Source organism: Nicotiana tabacum, chromosome 17 (genome assembly GCF_000715075.1).
Source record: "Nicotiana tabacum cultivar K326 chromosome 17, ASM71507v2, whole genome shotgun sequence".
Lineage (NCBI taxonomy): Eukaryota > Viridiplantae > Streptophyta > Magnoliopsida > Solanales > Solanaceae > Nicotiana > Nicotiana tabacum.
The window spans coordinates 27,322,294-27,343,574 of record NC_134096.1 but is presented as its reverse complement, the minus strand read 5'-3'; positions in this window follow the sequence as shown (position 1 = coordinate 27,343,574).

The window sequence follows — 21,281 nt, the reverse complement described above, 5'->3', positions numbered from 1 at the left end:
ATCGGGACTTCATATTCAGTTTAGTATTGGCTTATTTCAGCCAATAGAGCATAGAGTGTATATATATACAGTGTTACAGTATTTTTACCACCATCGAGCTATAATCGGTGGGCAGGCCCCTATTGGGCAACCTCTGATCAGATGGTAAGTTATATACAGAGCCTACTGTGGCTGAGCGCCTATGAGCGAGCCCAGAATGGCCGAGATACAGAGCCTAGTATGGCCGAGCGCCTACGAGCGAGCCTACTACGGCAGGGCAGTTACACATACCGAGCCTTATAGGGCCGGACAACTATTTTACATACTATATGGAGAGAGTTGAGTCAGTATCAACAGGTAAGCATATCTTCATATTATTTTTGAGTCCCAATTACATTCAGTTATTATATCATCAGTTCAGTTTTAGCTTTCAGTTATTCTGTTGCCTTACATACTCAGTACATTATTTGTACTGACGTCCCTTTGCTGGGGACGCTGCATTTCATGCCTGCAGGTCCTGATAGACAGCTAGATAGACCTTCCTAGTAGACAGAGCTAAATGACAGCTTGGTTGGTAAGCTCCATTTCCCCGGAGTTACCAGGTCTAGACCTTGGAGTCTGTTTTATATATACAGGTTTGATGGGTAGGTCGAGGCCCTGTCCCGACCATGATACAGTTCAACTATCTCTAGAGGCTTGTAGACAAGTCCTGTATAGTTTGTATATCAGTAGATATTCATGGCGGCCTTGTCAGCCTGCACATTTATATATATTTAAATATATATGAGTTTTTGGGTATGTTTACCCCTCAGATGAGAGAGACGATATTTTCAGATGATTCAGAATATGGCATCATCGACCTAGGTTGAGGGTTACCCCTCTAGAGTTCATAGTTACAGAGTGGTACGCTCGGGTCGAGTATGGTACCGGGTGCCGGCCACGTCTCTTCAGGTTTGGGGCGTGACATCAGATTTCACCAAATATTTTTCAACAACACACATGACTACACTCAACCAATTTCCTCACCCCTAATATTAACACTAATCAAAAAATGGGGTTGTGGGAATTCTGCCATGGAGAAGAGATGAAGAAGAAGAAAAGAAAAGCAGAAGAGAGAAGTAGAAGAGAGAACTGAAAATGATATATGTTTGTCTTGTGTGAGGGCAGAAAAATCAAGCAATGGAGATGAATGTGAGAGATGAGAGTAGTTATATTTTGGGGAAGAATGGTTTGGAATTTTACCTCATGAAAGACATAGTGGGTCTTTAAAATTTACCCGATAGACCGCATCTATGGATTTTAGACCGCTTCTGTGACCACGCTTTTGCGGCGTATGAACCGCTTCTACAATGATACCGCATATGGGGTGTACCAGGCGCTTCTGTGTAGCCGCGTCTTGTTACATCTCGCGTTTTCATACGTTAAAGTTTCGTCGTAAGTTAATCGACATAAGTTCGAGAAGGAAATTATTTTAAGATTAAAAGTATTATATTATTTCAAACAAGGGATAAGTAAATTCGTGAAGGTGAGAGGGTAAGCGAATCGAAGAAAATAAGTTTCGTCAAAGTTTGTCAATTTGGGATAAAATACGGTCCGAGCTATATGCACTGTATTTATGGACTAGTACCATACAAGGTACCATATGACCATGATAGTATGATGTATAAAGCGTATTAAAAATGAGTAGTATTTTAAGTAATTTGAGACAATTATTAATTATGTGGGTAATTGGTTAATTATTGGTTTAATGGGAGATTAACCATGTAATTAAGGATTTGTGAATAATTATAGGTGGGGACAATCCCCCCTACCCCCCACACGTAGCAGCAAGTGGAGTAAGATTTAAGTGACTCTTGACTTAGACAATTTAATTAGTAGGCACATGGACAACATTCTTAAGCTATTTACACGTAAGAAGTGGAGTTATATTAGTCATCTCTAACTTATCTTGAAGGGATATCAAATTCATTTTTGGCAAGGGAATTATATAGAAAGGCAAAACAAGGAATGAAAGTGAGGAAATTGTGGAATTCATATGAGACTTCATGTTACAATAGCAACGGCAGTTCTTAGATTTGTAAAGAAATTCATACAAAATTGCACTGCATAATAACAACGGGATTTTGCAATTCTAAGGGAGTACGGTGCAATCCTTCTCAAGAATACCATATAGATGTTTTCCTACTCCAAGTATGTTAAGGCTATGCCCTTCCTTCATTTTGGCATGATCTCGTAATTATATGAGTTTGATAACGAGGCATAAAGAGAAGTTGATAACTACATTTGGTAGTACCAGATGTAAAATACCTAGCTCGATACACTGCATCGTTTTGGTGGATATTACTGAGAATTATATTCTCTATTCCCTAAACCTGAAATCTTTATTTTCTTGAAACTATCTCTTAATAAGAAAACAAAGATAAGTTAATTAATTTTAACTTAATGAAGGAATTGGGCTCACAAAATTAGAGAGTTGAAGCTTTTTTTTTAATTTACTTTTATTTAGTTGTCAGGTATCTTGAATCCTAGTATAGCGTAGTTTCCTATACAATTCTAGTCTTCTTTTTATGTTTTCATATCGGATTCATAATTGACATTTTCACTGGAAGAAGATCTTTTAATATTCTATCTAGCAATAATTGACAAACAACAGGTAAGATGACGATTAATTTGAGACAGTTAGCAATTGTCTCCATTACTTGAGCCAATGAAAACTAAACTTCACCGAATTTATATACATTATCCTAGTCTCATAAATTACAGTATTCTCTTTATCGGGACTTCATATTTAATTGAGTATTGTCTTCTTCCAGTCAAGAGAGCAGAGAGCCTATATATACAGTATTATAGTATTTTCATTACCATCGAGCTATAATCGATGGACAGGCCCCTATTGGGCAACCTCTCATCAGATGGTAAGTTATATACCGAGTCTACTATGGCCGAGCGCCTATGAGCAAGCCCAATTGGTCGACATACAGAGCCTAGTCTAGCCGAGCGCCTATGAGCAAGCCTACTACGTCAGAGTAGTTTTATATATACCGAGACTTGTAAGGCCGGACATTTATTTTACTTACTATATTGAGAAAGTTGAGTCAGTATCAGCAGGTAAGTATACCTCCAGACCATATTTGACTCCCGGTTACTTTCAGTTATTATATTATCAGTTCAGTTGTAGCTTTCAATTATTTTATCGCCTCGTATACTCGGTACATTATTTTGTACTGACGTCCCTTTTTCTGGGGACACTGCATTTCATGTGTGCAGGTTCAGACAGACAGAGGGGTAGACCTCCTCAGTAGGTGTTGCCCAAGTTTAGCTTTATTGGTAAGCTCTACGTCCTTCGAAGTTGTCGGGTCTAGATATTTTGTGTACATCTTGTGTATATATGTATATAGGCTATGGGTAGGTCGGGGCCCTATTCCGATCACAGCATATCCATCAGTAGAGACTTGTAGACATAACCTATCAGTCAGTGCAGTATCTTGGACTTGTAGGCCTTGTAGGTATATTTTGTTGGTTTGTCAGTTGTAGTAGCTATGACGACCTTGCCTGCCCAGCTTTATATTGATGTTTAGTCCACGTTGGATTCCATTTAGTTTTATATTTTGCTTCGCAAATTGTCTTGCAATGTGGCCCATGGCCAAAGTATGACATTATATGTTCAGAGCCCCTTAGTCGCAAGTTGGTACGCAAGGATAGATGAGGCACCGGGTGTCGGTCTCGCCCCCCCTCTCGCCCTCAGGTTCGGGGCGTGACAAAAGTGGTATCAGAGCAGTTCTGTCCTAGGGAGTCTACAAGCCATGTCTAGTAGGGTCTTGTTTATAGATGTGTTGTGTGCACCACATTATATAAGCAGGGGACTACAGGGCATTTAGGAGTTGATTACCCTTCTTCCAAATCTAAATCGTGTTGTAGAACTGAGTTATAGGACATCTGAGTTAAACCTACGTGTTGGCATTCGCATGCATAGATGACGGTGACTAGGAAGACTACGGCTAGCCAGAGGAGAGATACAGCAGTAGGTGAAGGGACTAGCAGGGTACCCCCAATAGATGGGGCCCAATCGGACGCCCGGGGAGAGACCCCTACCCTGCCATTACCGGTTCCTCCGCCATCTAAGGAGATTCCTAAGGAGACCGCACATCCAGTACTCCCTCCAATTCCATCATATCAAGACTTGAGGAGTGTGGTGCATTTATTGACACAGTTGGTAGCTACCCAGTAACATGCTAGGGCACCCGCTAGTGCAGGATCTTCTGAGGTGTCTGGGAGTTCAAGGGTCCGAGAGTTTATTGCTTTGAGTCCCCCAGAGTTCATGGGGACAGATCAGAGGGAGGACCCATAGGATTTCATAGATCAGCCTCACAGGATCTTTCGGGTTATGCATGCCACAGAGAAAGAGGCAGTTGAGCTAGCAGTTTTTTGACTTCGAGATATAGCTATCCTTTGGTATGAGGGATGGGAGAGGTCTAGGGGACGTGATGCACCTCCAGCTATTTGGGAGAATTTTTCGGATGCCTTCCTTGACCAGTACTTACCGCGGGAGATCCGACAAGCTAGAGTCGATCAGTTTCTATCCCTCAAATAGGGAAATATGAGTGTTCGAGAGTATAGTCTTTGTTTTGACTCATTGGCCCGATATGCACCATCCATAGTTGCTACTATGCGGGACAGGATCAACAGGTTTATAGCAGGTTGGCCCTAGAGTTGACCGAGGCATTTTCCACCGCTGCACTGCAAGATAGTATGGATATCTCTCGGATTCAGTCATTCGCCCAGAATATAGAAAAGGGGTAGGCATCGGTAGCAGGGTATGGAGAGGATTGAGTTAGGGTAGCGTAAGAGGATGAGATTTGCCAGGTCTCAGGAGCAGTCTAAAGGTATTTATAAGCCCCAGTACTTCAAACAGCCACCTAGGCCTCCGCCACCTCAGTTACAGGGTTACAAGTATGATTGTTATACTCAGTCAGGACCAGGTGAGAGCTCACAGGCATCGGGTTTGCAGCGACAGCAAGGTTCAGGGCAGACATGGTCATTTCTGTTGCGGTGTAACATTTGTGATAGAGGACACTTGCGCCAATTCCGAGCCGGTTATGATGCTTGTTATACATGTGGACGTCTGGGGCATATGATGTGAGATTGCCCAAATAGAGCTTCTGGGGGTATGGCACAATCAGCGAATTCAGCAACAGGATCATCTATGTTTGTGCATCCTTCAGGGCGCGGGTCTCAGTCTTCGTCTAGTAGAGGTTGAGGTAGAGGTAGAGGTTCCAGTTTAGGTGGTAAACAGAATCGTAGTTATGCTTTAGCAGGTCGACAGGACCAGGAGTCTTCACTAAACGTTGATCAGGTATGTTGACCATTTTCTCTCATGATGCTTATGCCTTGATAGACCCAGGATCTACTTTATCGTGTATTACCCCCTTTGTCGTGGGGAAATTTGGTATAGTGCCTGAAATACTAAGTGATCCTTTCGTGGTATCTACACCGATTAGAGAATTGATTATTGCTAGGCGGGTTTACTGAGGTTGTACAATGACAGTTTGTAGTCGTCAGACCTCAGGCAACCTAGTTGAGCTAGAGATGTTAGATTTTGATGTTATCATGGGCATGGACTGGTTGGCAGCTTGCTATGCCATAGTTCATTATCGAGCAAAGACAGCCAGATTTCATTTTCCGGGTGAGCCAGTACTTGAATGGGTAGGTAATACAACGACACCCAGAGGTAGGTTTATTTCCTATCTGAAGGCAAGGAAAATGATCGTAAAACGATGCTTTTATCATATTGTATGAGTTAAAGATGCCGATGTTGAAATAACTACACTTCAGTCTATTCCCGTAGTCAAAGAGTACGAAGATTATTTCCAGATGAGCTTTCAGATATTCCTCCAGAGCGAGAGATTGATTTTGGCATCGATTTGCTTCTAGGAACTCAACCAATATCCATCCCTCTGTATAGAATGGCACCTGCTGAATTGAAGGAGTTGAAGGAGCAATTAAAAGATTTGCTGGAGAAAGGTTTTATCAGGCCTAGTACCTCACCTTGGGGTGCACCGGTACTGTTCGTGCGAAATAAAGACGGATCTCTAAGGATGTGTATCGATTATAGGCAACTGAACAAGGTAACTATTAAGAATAAGTATCCACTTCCAAGGATAGATGACTTGTTTGATCTGTTGCAGGGAGCTAGATGCTTTTCAAAGATAGATTTGAGGTCGGGGTACCATCAGGTCAGAGTTTGGGAGATAGATATTCCCAAGACAACCTTCAGGACCCGATATGGCCACTTCAAGTTCCTTGTCATGTCTTTCAGGTTGACAAATGTACTTGTCGTACTTATGGACTTGATGAATAGCCTATTATGGTACTCTAGTTTATTCACGTTCAGAGGATGAGCATGCGGACCACCTGTAAGCGGTGCTCCAAACCCTCAGTGATAGTAAATTATATGCTAAGTTTTCTAAATGTGAGTTCTGGTTGAAGTCTGTAGCATTCTTGGGGCACATTGTATCCGATGGAGGTATAAAAGTAGACAATCAGAAGATTGAGGCTGTGAAATCCTAACCTAGACTTATCGCTCTGACAGAGGTTTGTAGCTTTCTAGGCTTAGCAGGATACTACTGATGGTTCATAGAGGGTTTTTCTTCCCTTTCGGCACCATTGACAAAGTTGACGTAGAAAGCAACTAAGTTTCAGTGGACAGAGGCTTGCGAGCAGAGTTTCCAAGAGCTTAAGAATAGGTTGACCTTAGCGCCAGTTCTAGCACTTCCAGAGGGTCCAGATGGTTATGCCATGTATTGTGATGCCTCAAGTGTCGGGTTAGGATGTGTCCTGATACAACATGGGAAAGTAATTGTGTATGCTTCAAGGCAGTTAAGGAAGCATGGGCGGAATTATCCGACCCACGACCTCGAATTAGCTGTAGTTGTCCATGCACTTAAGATATGGCAGCATTATTTATATGGCGTTCATGTTGATGTATTTACAGATCATAAAAGCCTACAATATATCTTCAAGCAAAAAGAATTGAATTTGTGATAGAGGCGATGGCTTGAGTTATTGAAAGATTACGATGTTAACATTCTCTACCATCCAGGCAAAGCTAATGTGGTAGCAGATGCCTTAAGTCGCCGATCTATGGGTAGCTTAGCACATGTAGAGGCCGAAAAAAGAAAATTAACTAGAGATATTCATCAATTGGATTGTTTGGAGGTTCGGTTAGTAGACTCTCTCGATGGTGGAGTTGTACTCCAAAATACTGCAAAATCATCTCTCATAGCTGAAGTAAAGGAGAGGCGGTACAAAGATCTAGAGTTGGTCGAGTTGAGAGAGCGAGTTCCGCAGCAGAAGAGGCCGTTGTTAGATATCAAGGGAGATGGATTTCTCAGATATAGGGGTCTTCTGTGTGTTCTAGATGTAGCAGGGCTACGAGACAAGATTATGTCAGAGGCACATTATTCGTGGTACTCCATTCATCCTGGGTCGACAAAGATGTATCATGACATTAAGGATGTGTACTGGTGGATCGTTATGAAGAAGAATATTGTTGAGTTTGTCGGTCAATGTCCTAGTTTCCAGCAGGTGAAGGTAGAGCACCAGAAGCCCAGAGGGCTAATGATGACTATAGAGATCCCGACGTGGAAATGGAAGGCGATAAACATGGACTTTATCACGGGTTTACCTCGTTCTCATCATAAGTTCGATTCCATATGGGTGATAGTCAATAGGCTCATGAAATCAGCCCATTTCTTAATGGTCAGATCTACATATACAACAGAAGACTGTGCAAAGTTATATATTAAGGAGATAGTGCGGCTACACGGGGTACCAGTATCTATTATATCTGACCATGGGGCCCACTTTACAACACATTTTTGGAGGTCATTTCAGAAAGGTCTAGGGAGTCAGGTGAATCTCAGCACAGCTTTTCATCCACATACTGATAGTCAAGCCGAGCACACAATTCAGACATTCGAGGATATGTTACGTGCATGTGTGTTGGATTTTAAAAGAAGTTGGGATGAACATCTACCTCTTATCGAGTTTGCATATAATAACAGTTACCACTCCAGTATCCAGATGGTTCCGTACGTGGCTTTGTATGGGCATAAGTGCAGATCTCCTATAGGGTGGTTTGATGTTGGAGAATCTGGGTTACATGGGCCAGACCTGGTTCAGCGGGCCATAGAAAAAGTAAAGCTTATTCGGGACCAACTGTTGACAACTCAGAGTCGTCAGAAGTCATATTCTGACGTGCGGCGATGAGACTTAGAGTTCGGGGTTAATGACTGTGCAGTCTTAAAAGTGTCGCCTATGAAGGGCGTGATGAGGTTTGTCAAGAAAGGCAAGCTTATCCCATGGTATATATGGCCTTATAGGATCATTTAAAGAGTGGGCCAAGTTGATTATGAGTTATAATTGCCATCGTAATTGGAGTTTGTCCATCCATTTTTCATGTATCTATGTTACGGAAGTGCATTGGTGATCCTACCCGGGTAGTGCCTACGGATGATGTACAGATTACAAAGTACTTGTCATACGAGGAAATTTTGGTTGCCATCCTAGACCGACAAAATCGTAAGCTATGAAATAAGGAGGTAGCCTCCGTGAAGGTTTTATGGAGAAGCAAGAATGTGGAAGAGATGGCGTGGGAAGAGGAGGAAGAAATGAAATATAAATACCCCCACCTATTTCAAACTGAAGATATGGCTTGAGGTGGGATACCTCAGCAAAGCTCTATTCATGCCAGTAGGTCATCAGGTAAGCTCTTATTGTCTATTTTCAGAATTTATAATGGACAGCTATGTGAAGCCAAGTGTTTCTATTTATAGACATTGGCCATGTATGGCATGTATAGTATGTTTTATGGTTGAATACATGTTGGTTTTAATTTAATGTTTGGTAAAGTTTTCCCAAATTCTCTAAGAATAAACATTCAAGGACGAATATTTCTAAGGGGGGAAGAATGTTACATCTCGCGTTTTCATTCGTTAAAGTTTCGTCTTAAGTTAATCGACATAAGTTCGGGAAGGAAATTATTTTGAGATTACAAGTATTATTCTATTTCAAACAAGGGATAAGTAAATTCGTGAAGGTGAGAGGGTAAGCGAATCGAAGAAAATAAGTTTCGTCAAAGTTTGGCAATTTGGGATAAAATACAGTCCGAGCTATAATACCCCGTATTTATGGACTAGTACCATACAAGGTACCATATGACCATGATAGTATGATGTATAAAGTGTATTAAAAATGAGTAGTATTTTAAGTAATTTGAGATAATTTTTAATTATATGGGTAATTGGTTAATTATTGGTTTAATGGGAGATTAACCATGTAATTAAGGATTTGTGAATAATTGTAGGTGGGGACAGAGCCAGCTCCCCACGTGACAGCAAGTGGAGTAAGATTTAAGTGACACTTGCCTTAGACAATTTAATTAGTAGGCACATGGACAACATTCTTAAGCCATTTACACGTAAGAAGTGGAGTTATATTAGTCATCTCTAACTTATCTTGAAGGGATATCAAATTCATTTTTGGCAAGGGAATTATATAGAAAGGCAAAACAAGGAATGAAAGTGAGGAAATTGTGGAATTCATATGAGACTTCATGTTACAATAGCAACGGCGGTTCTTAGATTTGTAAAGAAATTCATACAAAATTGCACTGCATAATAACAATGGGATTTTGCAATTCTAAGGGAGTACGGTACAATCCTTCTCAAGAATATTATACAAATATTTCCCTACTCCGGGTATGTTAAGGCTAAGCCCTTCCTTCATTTTGTCATGATCTTGTAACTACATGAGTTTGATAACGAGGCATAAAGAGAAGTTGATAACTACATTTGGTAGTTCCAGATGTAAAATACATAGCTCGATACACTGCATCTTTTTGGTGGATATTACTGAGAATTATATTCCCTATTCCCTAAACCTAGAATCTTTATTTTCTTGGAATTATCTCTTAATAAGAAAACAAAGATAAGTTAATTTATTTTAACTTAATACAGAAATTGGGATCACAAAATTGGAGAGTTGAAGCTTTTTTTTATAATTTACTTTTATTTAGTTGCAGGTATCTTGAATCCTAGTATAGCGTAGTTTCCTATACAATTCTAGTCTTCTTTTTATGTTTTCATATCGGATTCATAATTGACATTTTCACTGGAAGATCTTTTAATATTCTATCTATCAATAATTGACAAACAACACGTAAGATGACGACTAATTCGAGATAGTTAGCAATCTTCTCCATTACTTGAGCCAATGAAAACTAAACTTCGCCGAATTTATATACATTATCCTAGTTTCATAAATTACAGTATTCTCCTTATCGGCACTTCATATTTAATTGAGTATTGTCTTTTTCCAGTCAAGAGAGCAGAGAGCCTATATATACAGTATTACAGTATTTTCATTACCATCGAGCTATAATCGATGGACAAGCCCCCATTGGGCAACCTCTGATCAGATGCTAAGTTATATACCGAGCCTATTGTGGTCAAGCGCCTATGAGCGAGCCCAGTTGGTCGAGATACAGAGCCTTGTCTGGTCGAGCGCCTATGAGAGAGCCTACTACGTTAGAGTAGTTTTATATATACCGAGCCTTGTAAGTCCAGACATTTATTTTACTTACTATATTCAGAGAGTTGAGTCAGTATCAGTAGGTAAGTATATCTCCAGATCATCTTTGACTCCCAGTTACTTTCAGTTATTATATTATCAGTTCAGTTGCAGCTTTCAATTATTTTATCGCCTTGCATACTCGGTATATTATTTCGTACTAACGTCCCTTTTTCTGGAGACGCTGTATTTCATGCGTGCAGGTTCAGACAGACAGACGGGTAGACTTCCTCAGTAGGTGTTGCCCGAGTTCAGCTTTATCGGTAAGCTCCACGTCCTTCGGAGTTGCCGGATCTAGAAGTTTTGTGCACATCTTGTGTATATATGTATATAGGCTATGGATAGGTCGGGCCCTGTTCCGATCACAGCACAGTAGAGGCTTGTAGACATAACCTCTCAGTTAGTGCAGTATGTTGGTCTTGTAGGCCTTGTATGTATATTTTATTGGTTTGTCAGTTGTAGTAGTTATGACGGCCTTGCCGGCCCAGCTTTATATTGATGTTTAGTCCGCGTTGGTTTCCATTTAGTTTTATATTTTGCTTCACAAATTGTCTTGAAATGTGGCCCATGGCCAAAGTATGACATTATATGTTCAGAGCCCCTTAGTCGCAAGTTGGTACGCAAGGATAGATGAGGCACCGGGTGCCGGTCTTGCCCCTCAGGCTAGGGCCGTGACATATCTGCATGGATATTTCCGCATATGCGGTTGCACCAGATTTCTACTGGGCAGAACTAGGCAGCCATTTTTTTGGATTATTCTAACACCTCAAACTCCTCAATTCAACTCCTAAAAATTTGAAACTTTGTAGATTAGTCAAAAATTACACAATAAACTATTCTAAAAAAGAAAGTTTGAAAACGACTAAAAATTTGAAAACGATGGGTTGCCTCCCACCAATCACCACATTTATCGTCTTGGCACGATGCGAATCAACTTTACCACTTTTCTCTCCACTTAGAAGATATGAATTGGGCACCTAACTTGGAATCAAGTTTGTGACCACGAGCGATGGGGGTGGTAAGTAGATGATCAAACCAAACTTTAATTTCTTCATTTGACATTTCTTGGCTTTTATGTAAGGAATGTCATTTTGCCTTCTTGGGCCTTCAAATTGTAAAATGTATGGCCTTTCCCTTTCCTCTTCGCAATCCCTCATTGATTCGTGTAGTTCAATTCCCATATCACCACACAACTCCAATGTTGAGAAATGCTTGGAATGTGACATCAAGCCTCCAAATTTCAATTCTTTCCGAATTTTGACATCCTTTTGGTCCCCCGAACTAGAGTCAAATTCAACTATCTTTTCAACTACATTGGTTGACTCTAATTTCATATTTTTCTTGGCACCACTAACTAGCATGGAGTCAGTTGGCGGATGTTCAATTCTCAATTCCTCAAAATAAAGCTCACTTTCTTCCTCAAAGTTGGACTTTTCTTTAGCTCTTTCCACACTCTAAAGTTGGTGGGCATAGTGAGCCTCAACCAATATTTTCATTTGAGCTTTCAAAGTGCGGATATTCACATCATTTGGAGTCAAAACTTGTTTCAAGTCCTCGAGTGTCAAGTTGTGCTTCTCCTCATTTTCAAGCATGGCCTCCAACATGAGCATCATCCTCTCATTTTGAGCATTTGAGAGTTCTGTTAAAATTCTATATTCAAAACCAGAAAATCAGAAAACGTTAGTTTAAGAAAACACAACAGAAAAGTTCTGAGCCCACATGTTTCTTGTGTGTCCTTAAGGAATTTAATCCCCTCATAGTTGCTCAAGGTTTCAGATTAGTTCCTCCCAGGATAGAACGGAATAACTATTCTGTGATAGCGGAACTTCAAATCACAGAACTTCGGCAAACTCAAATGGCGGATAAAATCACACAAAATACTTATGTTTTTGCTTTGAATAAACAATGTAGAATGCAGAAGATAGAGGGGAGAAATTTTCAGATTTCGGTGGTGAAAAATGAGGCTGAGCCTCTCTATTTATAGCTAACAGAGTTGAGTCCCAACAGGTGCAAAGGTTCTTGTTCGTTTGAAGAGGTATTTATTCGACAGAATTTCTGTTAAACGGAATGGTTGGTCTCGAATTTGACCGTTGGAAATAATGACGGAAATTTAAAATTTTCTGCACAAAAATATTAGAAAAGGAAATATTAAATGACGGAAATGAAAAATAAATTTTATCCAAAAAATTATCAATCAATCATATCAATTGACCAAATTCAAATCCAAATCCAAATCCAAAGCCGAAGTCGAAGCCAAGCCCAGTGAGCGACGACGACGACGGCGCGAGGCTTGCTCTCTTCTCAACTCTTTAAGAGCGAGAAGAAGTTCCTCTATATATAAGCACAAAAGATTTATCCAAAAAAACATGCATGAAAAATTGTGTGATTCGCAAGTAAGGAATAATCGCATCCGGATAAGTAGGTTTCCCTTTGAACCTTCCGTAGTGAACATATGTCGGATATACTCGATCAATCGGTAGATTTGATATCTTTCAACCGTTGAAATTTGGTGTATACCTAGACATCCATACATCACACAATCAACCCTTAACCGTCTTTGGTTCTCATTGTTGTGTTCGTTTCAGCCATGAACACCACCCGATTTCATAAGTGCGTAGAGAACTGGCTTTACAACATTCTCCTTGAAGCGGCTTACACTTCACACTTACATAGGTGATTCCTAAACGTGTTATCCCGTAGATACACTATTTGATATACCCCGTATCAAACTTAGAAACCATTAAAAACCTTAACGTTTTATCCTTGGTACTGAACATTGTCTTCATCGTGAGAATGGACGAAAATTTTATTTGACAATGTTGAACCGTCACTGATGACTTTTTTTGATCTCCTTGAACCTAGATCTTGGGATTTCCAGTCTTCTAGGTAGAGTTACCGCCATAGTGACTTGTCCTCGGCTATAGTCCATTCCCTTTGATAACTTCTCAATCTCTCTCTAGGTAGGCCTTTTGTAAATAGATCTGATACATTATCTTTTGACTTTACATAGTCAATTGTGATAATTCCACTAGAGAGTAGTTGTCTTATGGTATTATGCCTTCGTCGTATGTGATGAGATTTTCCATTATACATAACGCTCCCAGCCTTTCCTATTGCCTCTTGACTGTCGCAATGTATGCATATGGGTGCCAAAGGTTTGGGCCAAAATGGAATATCTTCTAGGAAATTCCAGAGCCATTCAGCTTCTTCACCGGCCTTGTCTAAAGCTATAAACTCAGACTCCATTGTAGAGTGGGTGATGCATGTCTGTTTGGATAACTTTCAAGACACTGCTCCTCCACCAATGGTAAAAATGTATCCACTTGTGGATTTTGATTTTGTTGATCCAGTGATCCAATTTACACTATAACCCTCAATAACTATGTGATAATTATTGTAATGCAATGCATAGTCTTTGGTATATTTCAAATATCCCAAAATTCATTTCATTGCTCACCAATGAGCTTGGTCGGGATTACTTGTGTATCAACTAAGCTTACTTATCGCACAAGCTATATCAGGTCGTGTACAATTCATAATGTACATCAAACTTCCCAACACTCGAGTATATTCCAATTGAGACTTGCTTTGATCTTTATTCTTTACAAGAGTATGGTTTAAATCAATTGGCGTTCTTGCAACTTTAAAGTCCAAATATTTGAACTTTTCAAGTACCATCTTAATATAATGAGATTGAAACAAAGCTATACCTTGAGGAGTATGAAGCATCTTAATTCCCAAAATTAAGTCGGCAACTCCTAAGTCTTTCATATCAAACTTACTAGTATGCATGCACTTAGTAGTATTTATGTTAGCAATGTCGGTACTCATTATCAACATATCATCCACATATAAACAAACAATGACTATTTGATTTGGAGTATTCTTTATGTAAACACATTTGTCACACTCATTGATCTTGAAACCATTTGACAACATTGTTTGGTCAAATTTCGCATGCCATTGTTTTGGTGCTTGTTTTAGTCCGTAAAGTGACTTAACAAGACACACCTTCTTTTATTTTTCGGGAACTACAAACCCTTCAGGTTGTTCCATATAAATTTCTTCTTCCAAATCTCCATTTAAGAAGGCTGTCTTCACATCCATCTTATGGATTTGAAGGCCACACACAGCGGCTAACGCTATTAACACCTGGATAGATGTAATCCTTGTTACCGGCGAGTATGTGTCAAAGTAATCAAGACCTTCTTATTGTCTAAACCCCTTAACAACTAATCTTGCCTTATATTTGTCAATAGTACCATCAACTTTCATTTTCCTTTTGAAAATCCACTTAGAACCCAAAGGTTTATTTCCTGAAGGAAGATCAACCAATTTCCAAGTATGATTACTTAATATGGATTCAATCTCACTATTGACTACCTCTTTCCAATATTGTGCTTCTGAGGAAGATATTGCTTCTTTGAACGTTTGAGGCTTATTTTCCAACAAGAATGCCAAAAAGTATGGTACAAAGAAAGTAGTTGACCTTTGACGTTTACTACAACTTGGATTTTCCTCATTAAAAATGCTTTCCTTTGCTTCTTCCCGAGGTCACTTAGATTTTTCACTAGACGACTCACATTCCTTTTTATACGGATAAATATTCTCAAAGAATTCAGCATTATCTGATTCAATTACCGTATTAATATGAATGTCGGGATTTTCTGATTTATGAACCAGAAAACGATATGCCTTACTATTTGTTGCATATCCTATGAAAATTCAATCAACAATTTTTGGTCTAATTTTTACCCTTTTGGGTTTAGGGACTTGCACTTTAGCCAAACATCCCCACACTTTAAAATATTTTAAGTTGGGTTTCCTTCGTTTCCATTTTTCATATGGAATAGATTGTGTTTTCCTATGGGGAACTCGATTGAGTATTCGGTTAGCTGTAAGAATAGCTTCCCCCACAGGTTCTAAGGTAAACCATAACTTATTAACAAGGCATTCATCATCTCCTTTAACGTTCTATTCTTTTTTTCACAATTCCATTATATTGCAGTGAGTAAAGAGCAGTTGTTTGGTGAATAATGTCATAATCCAAACATATTTCTTCGAAAGGAGATTCATATTCACTACCCCTATCACTTCTTATCATTTTGATCTTTTTGTTTAATTGTGTTTCAACTTCATTTTTGTATTGCTTGAATGCATCAATTACTTCATATTTACTATTAAATAAGTAAATATAGCAATATCTAGCATTGTCGTCAATAAAAGTTATGAAATACTTTTTCCCACCGCAAGATGGTATTGACTTCATGTCGCAAATATCTGTGTGAATTAAGTCTAAAGGATTTGAATTCCTTTCAACTGACTGACTTATAAGGATATTTAACATACTTTGATTTCACACATAATTGACATTTCGAGTTATTGCATTCAAACTTAGGCAATGCATCCAAATTAATCATTTTCCGCAAAGTTTTGAAGTTGACGTGACCTAAATGTTCATGCCATAAATTATTTGACTCAAGAAAGTAAGAAGAAGCTGAAATTTTATTTATATGAATGGCAATTACATTGAGTTTGAAAAGGCCCTCAGTAAGGTAACCTTTTCCTACATACATTTCATTCTTACTAACTACAACCTTGTCGGAAATAAAAATACACTTAAAGCCGTTCTTGACTAGAAGTGATGTCGAGACTAAATTCTTGCGCATTTCTGGAACATGAAGGACATCCTTTAGAGTCACAATCTTGCCAAAAGTCATCGTCAAAACTATCTTGCTCGTTCCTTCAATTTTTGCAGTAACGGAGTTTGCCATAAAAACTATCTCGTCGGGTCCAGCGGGAGCATAAGAAGTAAACAACTCCTTGTTAGCACAAACATGATGAGTTGCCCCCAAATCAATCCACCATTCTCTAGGATTTTCCACTAGGTTGCATTCAGAAAGCATGGCACATAAATCGTCTATTTCATCATTCTTCTCAATCATGTTTGCTTGGCTTTTCTTCTTGTCCTTCTTTGGTTCACGGCATTCAGCAACCTTGTGTCCAACCTTTCCACAATTGTGGCAATTACCTTTGAACTTCTTTTTGCTCGAATAATTCTTTGGTCTGGACGGCTTCTTTATTTTTTGCTTGTTGAAGCTTCCTCAACAATATTTGCACCCATTATTATTGAATTTCCATGAGACTTCTTTTCTACAGCCTTGTTGTCCTCTCCAATCCTTAGGCGAACAATAAGGTCTTCCAACGTCATCTCCTTGCTCTTATGTTTCAAATAGTTTTTAAAGTCCTTCCACATTTGAGGCAACTTTTCAATAAATGCCGCAACTTGATACGCTTCATTTATGACCATACCTAAAATCATAAACTTAGAATTAATAATATAATCAATATCTTTAATAACATATTGATTTGATTTATACCTTCGAGAAGGAGGTCATGAACGATGACTTGCAGTTCTTGAACTTGAGTTATGAAAGACTTAATGTCAACCATTTTAAAGTCCAAGAACTTTGTGGCAACAAACTTCTTAAGCCCATCATCTTCCTTCTTGTACTTCTTTTCAAGAGCGTTTCACAACTCTTTCGAAGTTTCCATGACACTGTAAACATTGTACAAGCCATCTTCCAAACAACTAAATATATAATTTTTGCACAAGAAGTCAGAATGCTTCCATTCCTACATGATCACAAATCGCTCATTAGCCGAAGTCTCTTCTCCCAAGACTGGAACGTCCTCGTTGATAAAGCATTGCAGACTGAGTGTGGTCAGGTAGAAGAACATTTTCTGCTGCCAGCGTTTGAAGTCAACGCTGGAAAAAATTTCGTGCTTTTCTTCCGGTGCCATCGCAGGTGCATGCATTGTGCGACTTGAAGACGTCGTAGCCATTGCAGCAGTAGTCGTTCCAACAAAACCATTTTATTGTTCTGTACTAGTTGTCATTTTTCTGTAAAAGAAATTGATACAAACAGAATTAGTATCTTGGTGAAGTTTTTGTATCTTCAAACCGAATACAAACAACTGAGTAGATAATCACAAGGACTTTAATCTCGGATTGAGTAGAAAGCCACAAAGACTTTAATCTCAAACTAGAGTAGAAAATCCGAAGATTTTAATCTCCAAAACGGGAGTAGAAAATCACTACGATTTTAGTCTCCCAAACCATAAAGTAAGATGAATACAGAAATAAATATTAAATTCCTTAAGCTTGTTAAAATTCTATATTCAAAACCAGAAAATCAGAAAACGTTAATTTAAGAAAACAAAACAGAAGAATTCTGAGCCCACAAGTTTCTTGTGTGTCCTTAAGGAATTTAATCCCCTCACAATTACCCAAAGTTTTGGATTAATTCCTCCCAGGATAGAACGGAATAACTATTTTGTGATAGCGGCACTTCAAATCACAGAACTTCAGCGAACTCAAATGGCGGAGCAAATCACACAAAATGCTTACGCTTTTGCTTTGAGAAACGATGCAGAATGCAGAAGATAGGAAAAATATTAAATGACGGAAATGGAAAATAAATTTGGTCCAAAATATTATCAATCAATCATATCAATTGACCAAATTCAAAGTCGAGCCGAGCGAGCGAGCGACGACGAAGGCGCGAGGCTTGCTCTCTTCTCAACTCTTTAAGAGCTAGAAGAAGTTCTACTATATATAAGCACAAGAATTTTCCTCTTCCTATCCAATGAGGGACAAAGTTCCTTTGTAAAAGGGACTAATTCAAAATTTCATTTCCCTCCATTTCTTTTCCCACCATTTTCCATTCACACCTCCTTTTGTTTTTAATTAAAAAACCCAACAAGTTCTTCTTGGTTTTGATCAAGTGCAAAGAAGGATTTCCGGCTTCAACCTCTAAGGAAGGTTCTTGGCTATCATTCACTTCCGAGGCTTTTTAGACCTCTAAAGCTTCAAGCATTTCTCTCAATTGTGAGTTCAACCTTTCAAGCGCCAAATCATTTTGGAGACTATTTTCCAAAAGCTCCTCCAAGGCATTTTGCTCTTTTTTTCCTCCTTCAAGTAGGCATTCTACCATGAGCTTGAACTCTCCATTTTGACCATGCTCAATTTCTTCCACTTCCATATCCCTATACTTGTTATCACAAAAAGTAGAATCATCATAGCGGGGGTTCGGGGAAGGGAAAGACAAATAAGCACAATTATCCCAATGGCCATTTGGACTACCACACTTATCACAAATACTCTACTCATGGGTTTAAGATTGTCCGCACAATCTGCCCCCGGGGAGAATTTAAATAATTTTGCCACGAGTGTGGTCCTCCACAACAAGGACAAGGTTCATCAAAGTATGAACAACTACCATCCGACCAATTTTCATTACATGATGCCATTTTTCAACAAAATTAAGAAAATAAACAAGAAACAGATAAGAAAATAAGCCATGATAAGAAAAATAATGACACAAATATTCACAAGTTTGGACCAAAGCACGTACGCTTATTTCTCCAACAACCTAAATACGCCAAATTGTTCCCCGACAACGGCGCCAATTTTGATGACGTCCAAATCCACTACTAAAAAGTAAATGAACGCGGTCTCATGCAATATAATATACCCAACTATGAGTCGGGGTCGAATCTCACAGAGAACAATATGTAGGTGATTAGGCGTGTAAGAGAACTATCACTTGTTATGCCAAGCCAAACACTTAGAATGGTTTTGAGAATATTTATGTCTAAATGCGAAAATATAAACTAACCTATAAAGTAAGTAAAATGGTCAATGGCTACAAGCATGGATGCAATGGGAATTACACTCAAGTAACAATCCAATGTATTTCACGATTTTACAAACATGAGTGAGTTTATGTTAATTAGCCTCAGGAAATAATTCTATATTATTTTCTTTCGAAGACTAACAAGACTTCCTAATTGAATTATCCCTAAAATAATTAAAAGATTAAGCACACCCAAATATGGCTACAAGTAGTTCAATCATATCCCTAGGTAGAATCTATAAAGTGAGGGTTAACGCCTCAAGTTCTTGTTAAATCTTTCCCAACTCCAAATTATCTTTCCCAAAATTAATTCGAAGTAAATGGGCGAGTCCTAGGGTTAGCCAATCCCTTTGGAAACATTAAAGAACAAGAATAATTAAAGAAACAATAACTCACTTCATAATAAATAAAAATCGTTCAATACATAAGCACAACAAGATATTTAATCCACACTTTAAATATGAATATTTCCATAAACAAGATTCAAGTGTTGCAAAAAATACTACACACTTAGATATACAATACAAAGCAAGAAAATGAAGAAATGAACATAAATGGGAAAGAAATTCTCAACCAAAAGCTTCAAATCTTCAAGACGCAAGTGTGTGTGCAAGAACCCTAGCTTCAAAACTTGTATTCTCTTCTCAAGATATGTCAAAAATGTTCAGAGACTGGCCAAAGATATGCCGAACGATGTGTTTCCAATAAGGTAGGTCCTGTATTAAATAGTTTGGGATAATGAAAATGTGAAATGCCAAGTCTGTCCAGAGCTGGAGGCCGTTGGTCGCACCTGCAGAAGGATCATCGCAGATGCGGCTCCGCAGATGCGGAATTATGCACGCAGATGTGATAATGAGTGGAAACTGGCTATTCCGCAGAAGCGGACCACGAGGCGCAGAAGCACACACGTAGGAGCTGACCCTTTGCGCAGAAGCGCCTTCATAGACGCGGATGACCAATCGCAAATGCGATCGCAACGAAGATTGCCCAGCTCCGCAGATGCGGCCTTCTTTTCGCAGATGCGAGGTCTCATAAGCGCACAGTGTTCCGCAGATGCAGAATCACTGAAGGAATTTGCACTTTTTTTAAATTGTTTTTGCTCAATTCCACTTCAATTGAATTCAACTCTCTTCATGGCATCATTTACCTAAACATCTAGCAATACACACCATAAACAACCTCAAATTATAATTAACGTATACAAAAATTAAAGAAAAAAGACTAAAATAAATGGTAAAATCACCACTCAACAGACATCGCGTTTGCGAAGGAGGCTTTGGCAGTTGGAGAATTTTGTTCTTCGCGATCGCGAAAGCTTTTCCGCGATCGCGAAGGGTATGCCTGGGAAGACCATAAATACTCTATTTTCGAGGATTTTTGTTCATTTTAAAATATTTTGAGTTGTAGAACTCGGATTTAGGTGATTTTAGAGGGAATTTTCATGATTTAAATTGGGATAAGTATTTTTTACTCGGATTTGTTTATATTTCATGATTTCGTCCTTAGTTTTAGCATTTAATTGGTAAATTGAAGAGAAGAAATTGGGGATTTTAGGAAAAACGTTTCTAAATTGTACATTGAGGATTTAAAGGTCGATTTGAGGTCGGAATTGGATGAAATTGGTATGGTTAGATTCGTAATCGAATGGGTACTTGAAATTTGTGAGTTTGTTCGGGTTCTGAAGTGCGGGCCCAGGGTTGACTTTTTATGTTGACTTTTGATTTTGGTTAAAGATCTTAGCCTTATAATTTAGAATCAATTCCTATAACTTTTATTGATTATATTAAGTTCATTTGGTTAGATTCGGATCGTTCAGAGGTTGATTCACGCAGGAAGGGCTTGTTAGAGGAGTGATTTGGCTTGCTTGAGGTAAGTATCTTACCTAAACTTGGTTGAGGCACTAGTTGCCTGAGTTACCTAAACTTGGTTGAGGCACTAGTTGCCTGAGTGGCGCATATGTGTGGGGCGGAGCCC